This window comes from Podarcis melisellensis, assembly GCF_964234715.1.
Source record: "Podarcis melisellensis genome assembly, chromosome: 8".
Taxonomy (NCBI): domain Eukaryota; kingdom Metazoa; phylum Chordata; class Lepidosauria; order Squamata; family Lacertidae; genus Podarcis; species Podarcis melisellensis.
The window spans coordinates 90,128,872-90,138,812 of NC_138540.1; the positions used below are offsets into that span (position 1 = coordinate 90,128,872).

The 9,941-nt window shown below is 52.3% G+C and overlaps 1 long non-coding RNA gene across 1 annotated transcript in view; it reads left to right on the forward strand.

Moving 5' to 3' along the window:
• LOC309376241 overlaps positions 1-9,941 on the forward strand; it is a 94,825-nt gene that overhangs the window by 12,567 nt on the left and 72,317 nt on the right. The window lies entirely within an intron of this gene.

Sequence of the window (9,941 nt, forward strand, 5' to 3'; positions counted from 1 at the left end):
CGATTAAATCGCGAGACGATAGAAAATTTTGGGCAATAGTAGCACAGGGAGTCTCAGCCAAAGGAAAAATTGTAAACAGCAGTATTCCATCCGATGCGTGGTATCAACATTTTTTCAAGCTATACACACCCTCAAATACTGCTAATTCGAGTCCGTCCCTCCCATTGAAGAATGATCATCTAGCTAGTTGGGATCCTGTTACGGAATCAGAGTGCCTACAGCTAATTAAAACTTTAAAAAATGGCAAAGCTCCTGGTGAGGATATGATCCCCCCTGAGGTTTTTAAATCAAATGCCCCATGGTGGGCCATCTTTTTGGCCAAACTTTTTACGGCAATAAACAACACGTAAAATTCCAGCAAACTGGAAACTAAGTGTGGTAGCCCCTATCTACAAGAAGGGAGATATTCAAGATCCAGCAAACTACCGCCCTGTAAGCCTTCTGGACATCGCATACAAACTTTATACCCGGTACTTATTAAACAAGTTGGTAGACTGGGCGGACCATTCTAACCTGTTCAACCAGGAACAGGCAGGATTTAGAAAGGGCCACAATACGATAGGTCACTGTATGGTACTACAGACTCTGGTAGCTAAATATGCAAAAGCGTATAAGAGCAGACTCTTCGTGGCCTTCGTTGACTTGACATCTGCCTTTGACTCAATCTGTAGAGATAGACTATGGAAAAAATTATATGAAACGGACATTGATAGACGACTTTTAAAAATTCTCAGAGAGTTACACACAGATATTACAGTCAAAATCAGAACTGGGCCATCGGGAACTCTTACGGACCCACTGCCATTGGGGAAAGGGGTCAAACAGGGATGCCTGCTAGCCCCATTTCTTTTTAACTTTTACATAAACGATATTGTTCAGTACATGGCAAAGTACAAGTCATCGGCTCCAGCCCTTGAAGGTAAACGTCTGAATATATTGCTATATGCCGATGACATGGCTTTAATGGCACTCACCCGAAGAGGCTTACGCAGCATGCTGGAGGGGATCGCAGCCTACTGTTCCCATAACTCACTAAAGATAAACTATGACAAAACAAAAATTGTGGTGTTCAGTAGAGCTCGCCACACCTTTAGATGGTCTTTAGATGAACATGTGATTGAACAGTGCCCTTTTTTTAAATATCTGGGTGTTACATTCCAGGCTACATCTAGTTGGCTAGCCCACTTTAAGGCTGTAACCATCCTAACACGAAGAACAATTGGTGTCCTGCTTAGTTTCTTCCATACCCGGGGAGGACAATTGGTGATCCCGGCATTAAGAGCTTTTGTTGGGAAAGCTATTCCCCAGATGTTATATGGGATAGAACTCTGGGGGTGGAACCAGAGGTTGTTGGAACGGCTTGAAATTTTGCAAAATTATTATCTCAAGAGGATTCTAGGCCTTCCTCAAGGAACCCCAGCAGCTTTCTTGAGGGTGGAGGTTGGATTACCCTCTGTGTCTGCCAGGGCCCACTTAAGATTCCTACGATTTTACATCAACCTTGCAAACACTTCAAACACCTTATTGGCCAAACAAGCCTTTGTATCTCTTCAAAAGAACACCACTTGGCGTCAAAACCTATCTGAGATCCTGGTTAGATACACCCTACCGGAGTTTAATATCCTCAAACTGTGGAGCCCGGACAAAGTTCGGGAATGGATCCTGGAGAGAGACGCTCTGTTAGATATCACAAAAATACAGAACCCAGGGTCCTCCCACTGGTTTCCCCGACTGAAAACAGTCAAAACCTGCGCCAATTACTTGGCGAATATCACCAATCCCACCCTTCGGAGAGCTTTCACCATGGCCCGTTTTCAAACCATTCCTACGGCCTAACTGTCAGGCAGATATGCAAAAATCCCAGTAGAGGAGCGTATATGTCCTTGTCATATGAGAACCAAAGAGGATCTCACACATTACATGTTGTATTGTCCCATCTATTCGGCCTTCAGGGATGCGATGTTACAAACCATTCCCAAATCAATAGTCAACTCTGAGGATCAAGTAAAGTTTTTACTGGTGGACGCTGATCCACGGATTTCTCACGTGGTAGCGGTCTTTGTGGTGAAGGCTATGGAAACTAGAGTAGGGTTCCTGGATGAAATGGTGAGGTCCCTCCCATTGCTCTCCTAACCTGTTGCTGCATCTTCTTTCCTGAATGGTGGGGTTTTTTGGGTAGTTTCCCTGCTGGGACAGCATGGCATGAATTTTAGCTTATTTTTATAATTTGATTGTTCATCTTTTAATAATGTTTTATGGTATTTTGTGTAAAGGCATGGACCTCACAAATTTAATAAACTTGTTGTTTGCTTGTTGGGTCGCCTTCAAACCAATTCCTTAACCCAAAAGTCATACGCTGACCGCTGACAATGAACCTGATGTCACAAAGTTATTATGCTGCTTTTGTGATATACAAATGGCATGAGAAGAGTTGCTTTACTTATCTGTATTCTTTATTATTCCTATGATCCTTCTTTATAAAACCCAGTAAAAAGTTATTCAAAAAACAAGAGGTTACTGTGACAAATACCAATTTATGTTGTTTCAATATAGTTATGTGCTGAAATTAAAGCACATGTCAAGCTGGGAGATGCCGAAATATCGATCTCCTTTTTGATGGCAGGGAAAATGCCAAGTTAAACTGAAGGTTCTTGCAAGATGCCAAGCCAAGAGAAGCAGGAAGCGATCCTCCCTTCCCACTTTCGTCCATCTCCTTTCAGACATGAACAACATCGATTGAAAGAAAGAAAAATAAGGGGAAAGAAAAGAGAGAGAGCCCCCCCGGCCCCCACCTGCCAAGCCAGACTCCCAAGAGGCTTGGGAAGGAGGCGAGAGGCCCTCGAGCCTGAAAACTCCGGGGAAGCTTGGGAAAGAGCCCCCCGGGAGGAGGAAGAGGAAAGGCAAGGCGCTTTTACCTCAGCGTCGCGGGGCAGGGAGTTCCGCAGGCTTCCCCCGAGAGGAGACCCACCCGAGCCCGGCAGGCGAAGGCCAGGCCGGAAGGGACGTCAGAGGGGGGGAGGAGCGGCCCGCCTTCCTTTCCTGTCCTCTCTAGGAAGCCAGCTCGGCGCCCCTTAACCCTTCAGAGCTGCTCCCTCGGAGGGGAGAGGAGGGGCGCCGGAGTGGGCGCGTGTTCGTGGGAAGGGGGAACCCGTGTCCCGGAGGAGGAGCCCCTCTCTCTGCCCGGGGCTGCGAAGGGGCGTCTGGGCGGGGGAGAGGGGGGTCTTTGGGGGCGCAGATGGGGGACGCGGGGGTGTCTCTCTTGGGGGGGGCAGAGAGCCCTGTCCCAGCAAGAGGGGGGCCTGGGGGGGTGCGGGGCGCCTGGCCGGGAAGAAGCCGGAGTGGGCGCGTGTGCGTGGGAAGGGGGAACCCGTGTCCCGGAGGAGGAGCCCCTCTCTCTGCCTGGGGCTCCGGGGGAGAAGCAGGTCTCTGGCACCTGGATGGAAATGCCACGGACAACTGTATATCAAGCAGCAGGAAAAGAGCACACAAAAAGCAAGAAGATTAAGATTTATTCAGACCCAGAAGAGAAAAAAGCAGCAGGAAGTGCAGCGTCTCAAAGATGCAGCGTAACATCTTTACCGTAAAAGAAGTAATGAAACGTAACAATCGGCAAAGAGGCAGAGAAGTGGAATTTTTCAGTGGCAGGGGGGACAAGGAAACCCATCCCAGCAGGCCTGTGTTGTGAAGCATCAGGACAAGAGATTTCTGTGCATCTCAAGAGCAGCAAGAATGTATTCCTCCCCCCCCCCCTTTCGCTTGAGAAGGAAAACTCTGCAAGTGTTTGGCTCCAGGGTCCCTTGAGAGAGAGTTGCTTCCGACTCTCTGAGCAAAGAGGAAGGAAAAGGGGGTCCTGCAAGGAGAGGATGAGGGGAAGACCCCCTTTTCTAGGGGTGGGGGAGAGGGATTGGGCTCCCGGGTCAAGAGAGCACCTTGTATCCTGGCACTGAAAAGACACCCTCCCGACACACACACACTTGGTGGCATCTCCTTTTGGCCAAGGGTCAAAACATAGTTCCAACTTGAAAACCACCTCCCCTCAAGGGGCTTTGGACTACAACTCCCAACCGGGCCTGCCAGCAGAAGTCAGGGGGGATGGAAACAGCCGTCCCAAAGGTCCGGCCAGCTCCAGAGGCGACCCAAGGCTGCTCTCCAACGGGCGCTGCTCCAGACATCTGAGTTGCCCAGTTCAAGGGAGCTGGCGGGACTAAGAACCGGGGTTCCTGAATCGCAGGGGTTGGACTAGATGAGCCTGGAGTGTCCTCTTCCCGGATTCCTCATCTGGCTGCCAATGCCACGGCTGGAATGTCTCCCAAAACTGCCCCCCCTTTCACAAGGAGCTCTCTCCCCCCGCCCTGCGTCTTAAACTACCCTTTGACTGGCAACCATCTCCTATCTCCTTGCTGGACAATCCCAACCAAAGAAGCATTACATTCTCTGAAATCTACTCAGGAGTCCTGTAGTGATTTCATGCTCTTTATTGCAGCTTGCAAAACAGTGATTTAATTGCACCCCAAACCTCAGGCTGTTATATACATTATTTACACAATTAGTCCCGTCTGATTGGCTGATTCTGCTTCCCTCCTGGAGTCTGATTGCTCTTTTCCTGCAGGCCAATCAGTTGTCCTGTTCTAGAATCCTAATAGCCTTTTGTTCTAGGATCAAAGCTTAGTACAAGTTCACGTTGCGCTCAGGTTAGCATTCGTAGTTGTTATGGTCTTGGGTGTCTCTCGGTAGGGGTTCCTGGTTCCGGCTCTTGTTCCAGGGCTGCCGGTTGTGACGGGGTCGTTGGGTTGGACGCCGCTGGTCCACTCGGTGGTGGTTCTGGTTCCTGTGGCTGCTTGGCCTCGGTCACTTCTGGACTTCCTAGTTCTGCCTCCCTTACCTGCTCCTCCTGCTCTATGGGCCTCACCCTTCTGCTCTCCCCTTGGGATTCCTCTCTCCAGCCCTCCGTGCAGTTCCCCCCCAGGAACCATGACAGCAGTTGATCGCAGTGGCAGCGCCAAGCTTTCCCCCCTTCGTTAGCACCTCGTATGACACGGGGCCAGTCGCCCCGGTGACTGTGGCGGGTACCCATGCCAGGCCCTCCCCGAAGTTCTTTGCGTACACTGGGTCACGGGGCTGGAAGGTCCGGGGGTTCCTACCACGAGCCACGAGTAGTTCCGCTGGGCTCCGGCCATCATTGTGCTGTGGCTGCTATGCTGGGCTAGGACAAATGCAGCTAGGCGATACTCCCAGTCCCTTTGTGTCATGCGGCGGAGGGTGTCCTTGGTGGTCCACACCATGCGCTCTGCTTGGCCATTCGTGGTGGGGTGGAACAGCACTGATCGTGCATGGCGGATGGCATTTTCTGTTGTGAAGGTCTGGAACTCCTGTGATGTGAATGCTGTTCCGATGTCGGAGACGAGGGTGTCAGGGAGTCTGTGGGTTGTGAACAGCCTACATAGTACTTGGATGACCGCAACCATGGAAGTGGACGGTACCTGGGTGACCTCCAGCCATTTGGAGTATGAGTCCACCACTACAAAGAATGTCCTTCCCTGGAAGGGGCCAGCGCAGTCCACCTGCAGGTGGGACCACAGTGCTCGGGTGGACTCCCAGGGTTGGATGGGGGCCCTTGGGGGATCTGGGCAGGACTCCTTTCAGCTCTGGCAGTATTTAACCCAGGCCTCTATCTCCCTGTCAATTCCTGGCCACCACACATAGCTTAAGGGCCTCACTACCCCTGGGTGTGTTTCATGTAGGGCTGTGAGGACCTTTTGGCGCAGAGGCTGGGGAACGATCACCCTGCTTCCCCGTAACAGGCACCCCTTGTGGGCTGACCACTTGTGTTTGCGGGTTGTATAGCCCGCAAATTCCAGCCCAGGGTTGCTACTGGGCCATCCCCACCACACCCAGTCCAGGACCCAGGAGATGACCCTGTCCTTCATGGAGTGGCGTGCTACTTCCAGCACCTGAATGGGGCGGTCAGGAAGCTGTTCCAGGCTCATGACCTCATGTGTGGGTGCTGGGTCGGGTCCAGTCTCAGGGAGTGGCAGTCTGCTGAGGGCGTCCGCGTGGCCCATTGCCTTCCCAGGCTGGTGGACCGTGTATACTGGTAGCCGGTGAGGAAAATCAACCACCTGAGGACGCAGGGTGACAGTATTTGAGGGGTCTGCTTCTCAGGTGTGAATAGGCCAAGCAGCGATTTGTGGTCGATCACAACAGTAAAGAGGCACCCATACAAGAAATCGTGAAATTTCTTTACTCCGTTGACAATTGCCAGGCCCTCTTTGTCTATTTGCGGATAGCTCCTCTCGGCTGTGGAGAGGGTCTGGGAAAAGTAAGGCACCGGCACCTCTCTTCCATCCGGAAGTTGGTGCCCTAGTACGGCACCGACACCATAGGGCGAGGTGTCGCATGCCAGCACCACTGCCAACCTCTCATCAAAGTGCGCCAGGACTGAGTTCAAGGCGAGCAGATCGTTGACTGTTTGGAACGCAGCCTCTTGGCACTGCCCCCACACCCACGGGGCCCGCTTATCTAACAGTCTGTCTAGGGGCTCTGCTACTGCTGCCTTGTGGGGTAAGAAGGCATGGTAAAAGTTCAATAGTCCCAAGAAGGCTTGGAGTTCCGCCCCTCCCTTAGGTGCAGGGGTGTTGCAAATAGCCCTCATCTTGTCCCCGGTCAGGTGGACTCTGTCTACATCTACTGTAAATCCAAGAAAAACCATCTGTTGAACTCCTAGCAGACACTTTTCCCGCTTCACCTTGAGGCTGGCCATCTGGAAACAGTGCAGGACGGTGCGGAGTGTGTCCCCAAACACCCCCAGCGTGGCCCCGGTGATCACATCATCGAAGAACGGGGTGACGCTGGGAATTCTTTTGAGGAGAGAGTCCATTAGATTTTGGAATATGCCTGGGGCCACGCAGACGCCAAATTGCAGCCCCTTGACACGGAACGGGCCCCTGTGTGTTACAGTCGTCTGTGCCTCCGCAGTGGCCTTGTCCAGTGACAACTGCTGATAGGCCTGGGCCAGGGCCAGCTTGCCAAAATTCTTATACCCCGCCAGGGTGGCGAGGACATGGCTGACCATTGGCACCAGGTATGCATGAGCCGTAAGGGCCTTCTTTATGGTACATTTGTAGTCTGCGCAGATGTGGACTGAGCCATTGGGCTTGACGGGTGTGATGATTGGGGTTTCTCAGGGGGCATTAGGCACTAGCTCGAGCACTCCTTGCTCCACAAGCCAGTCTAATTCCTCGTCAATGTGGGGTTTTGAGGGTGAACGGGACCTGGTGGACCTTGAACATGATGGGTCGTATGGCAGGGTCTAGTTGTAGGCCAAGGGGGGGCAGTATATCATCCCAATGCCCCATCGAAAACCTCCAGAAACTCTTTGCACATGGCGTCCATGTGGGAGCTGGTGCGGTTTACCCCGGTGATGGCTAACCCCAGTGGCCCAAACCACGCCAACCCCAGTAAGCTAACGTAGCACCCCTTGACCACGATCAAGTCCAACCGCCACTTCCGCCCTCGACATTGTACGTTGAAGGTTCCCACCCCCATCATGGGGACCTTGCATTTGTGGAAGTCTCCTGGAGGGTGAATGGGGCTGGCCAAACTTGGAGCCGCCACTGGGACACAATTTCCTTAATGTCCATGCCAAGATTATGGACAGGGTTGAGCCTGTATCAAGCTCCAGGCGGCACGGGGCTGCCTCTATCTGTGTCTCAATGTAATTTTGTCTGCATTAGAATGAGGCAACTGGTATACCTGACAGTCTGTGATCTCCGTCGAGTTGCCTTGGTGTGTCAGACCACGGGGCCTGGGACTCTTGGGTCGGCTATCTGGTTTGAGGCGTCGGGCAGGGCAGGCACGGCACACCCGGGCAATGTGTCCCACTTTTCTGCATTGTTAGCATTCTGCGTTGTGGAAATGGTAAGTCCTCTGCTCGTGGCTCTCCCTGCAAGTTGCGCAGTTCCCATTTTCCAGATGAGGCTGTCGTGGTGGGCATGCAGCTTATGTGCGCTGCTGCACTCAGTGCACGTCCTCCCGGTCGGATTCTGAGTCGTCGGTGAGGTCCTCGTGGTGGATCCTCGTTTGGGATAACATGTTTGATTGGAATCCTTGCGCTGACCTCTTGGCAGCTTCAGTTGCTAAAGCCTCCACTAGGGCAGCCTGGAGCGTCAGGTCCTTCTTGGCGTAGAGGTGCCACTGCAGCTTCTTGTCCCTCAGGCCGCCCATGAGACAGTCGCGGAGCATGTTCTCCAGCTCTGTGACGTTGCAGAGCCGGGCAGCCTGGCGGAGGGGGGTCACATACCCGGTTATGGTTTCTCCGGAGACCTGCCGCTTTGCCTAGAAGGCATTGTGACACGTTACCCCCAAGGGTTGTTGCGAGAAGTGCCCCTTCAGCCGTTCTATTATCGTGTCATAGGGAACGGTCGCAATATTTGTGGGAGTGAGGAGGGCTCGGGCGATCTTGAATGTTTCTTCTCCACAGATGCTGAAGAAGGTTGCCCTCTACTTGGCTGTGTCTCATGACGTCCTTTGCCTCCAGGAGGAACTGGAAACGGTTGGCGTATCCTTCCCAGTCTCCTGAGGCTGGGCTGAACGGCATGAAGCGGTTGTCTGTCGCCATTCTGGGTCCTTGGGCCCTGGAGCTGTAGCCTGGATGTGCGGTGCGATGCTGTGTTGCCTGTGGCGGCTGTGTGCGTTGCGTGGCAGACAGCTCAGCAGGATCGCACCTTCATTGCCAGTGAAATATATTCGGAGTCCTGTAGTGATTTCATGCTCTTTATTGCGGTTTGTAAAACAGTGATTTAATTGCCCCCCAAACCTCAGGCTTTTGTATACATTATTTACACAATGAGTCCAGTCTGATTGGCTGCTTCTGTTGGGATACTGCCAGGGAGACAGAGGCATCAGGCCTCCACGTCATCTCCGGACAATCTCTGGTCTCCCGTCGGATCCGCATCAGTCAATTAGCGACACGACCCTCAGACGCATTCCAAGACTCATGCACGCCTTTCTCGCAGAGTTTCCACAACGGAAGATTCACCCAGGAGAGCATATTTACAGCTTTATTCAACGTTGGTCAGAACAAAGGAAAAACATGACTCCTTGCATCCATGGCGAGGAAAACAGCCAGAACAAAAGCTATATACAAAACGGAAACGCCCAGTGAGCAGGAAGTTAGCAGGCATGTGACACACAACAGCCTGTTCCCTTTTTTAAGGAGGAACGGAAATATCCTAACAGATTCTGCTTCCCTCCTGGAGCCTGATTGGTCTTTTCCTGCAAGCCAATCAGTTGTTGCATTCTAGGATCCTACTTGCCTGTTGTTCTAGGATCCAAGCTTAGAACATAACATTCTCCTTCCTCCGTGTCCCCAATTCTTAAATAGGCTTTATTTCAAAACAGGGTGGGGGGTAGAGATGGCTTAGTCTTCCAAACAACCCTTTATCCATTAGTTAGTAGACAAGCTTCCCAGTGCAAGGAGAGGAAAGCAGACCTCTGAGCCCAGCCTGGCCCCCCACCAAATTCTGCCCGCATGCCTTGAGGCCCCAAGATGGGCGAAAGAAGACCTGGGGGGCAGCTGCTGGCTGGGACTTTGATTGGGGCAGGGTGGGGGCACAGGGAGAGGGAGACAGGAAGACCGGCCAGGGGGTGGCACTGGGGGGATTTATTCACATTGGTTTTCTACCCAAAAGCCACCACCCCGGCTGTATGCAAGGTGGCGCCTCCTCCATGAATTCCTCTTCCACTCCCAGCCACTCCGCTCAAACCTTTGCTAAAATCCTGCTCTCCTCCCTCCCCTCCGTCTCAGAGGCTGGGCTTTCTGTCTCATCTCTTGGCTCTTATCTTCCACCCAAACCGTCCACATCAATCCTAAGCATCTCCTGTTCTGATTTCCATTTTTTGTCTTCTTTTCCAGCTTTTCAGACTTCTCTTCCCTTCCTTTC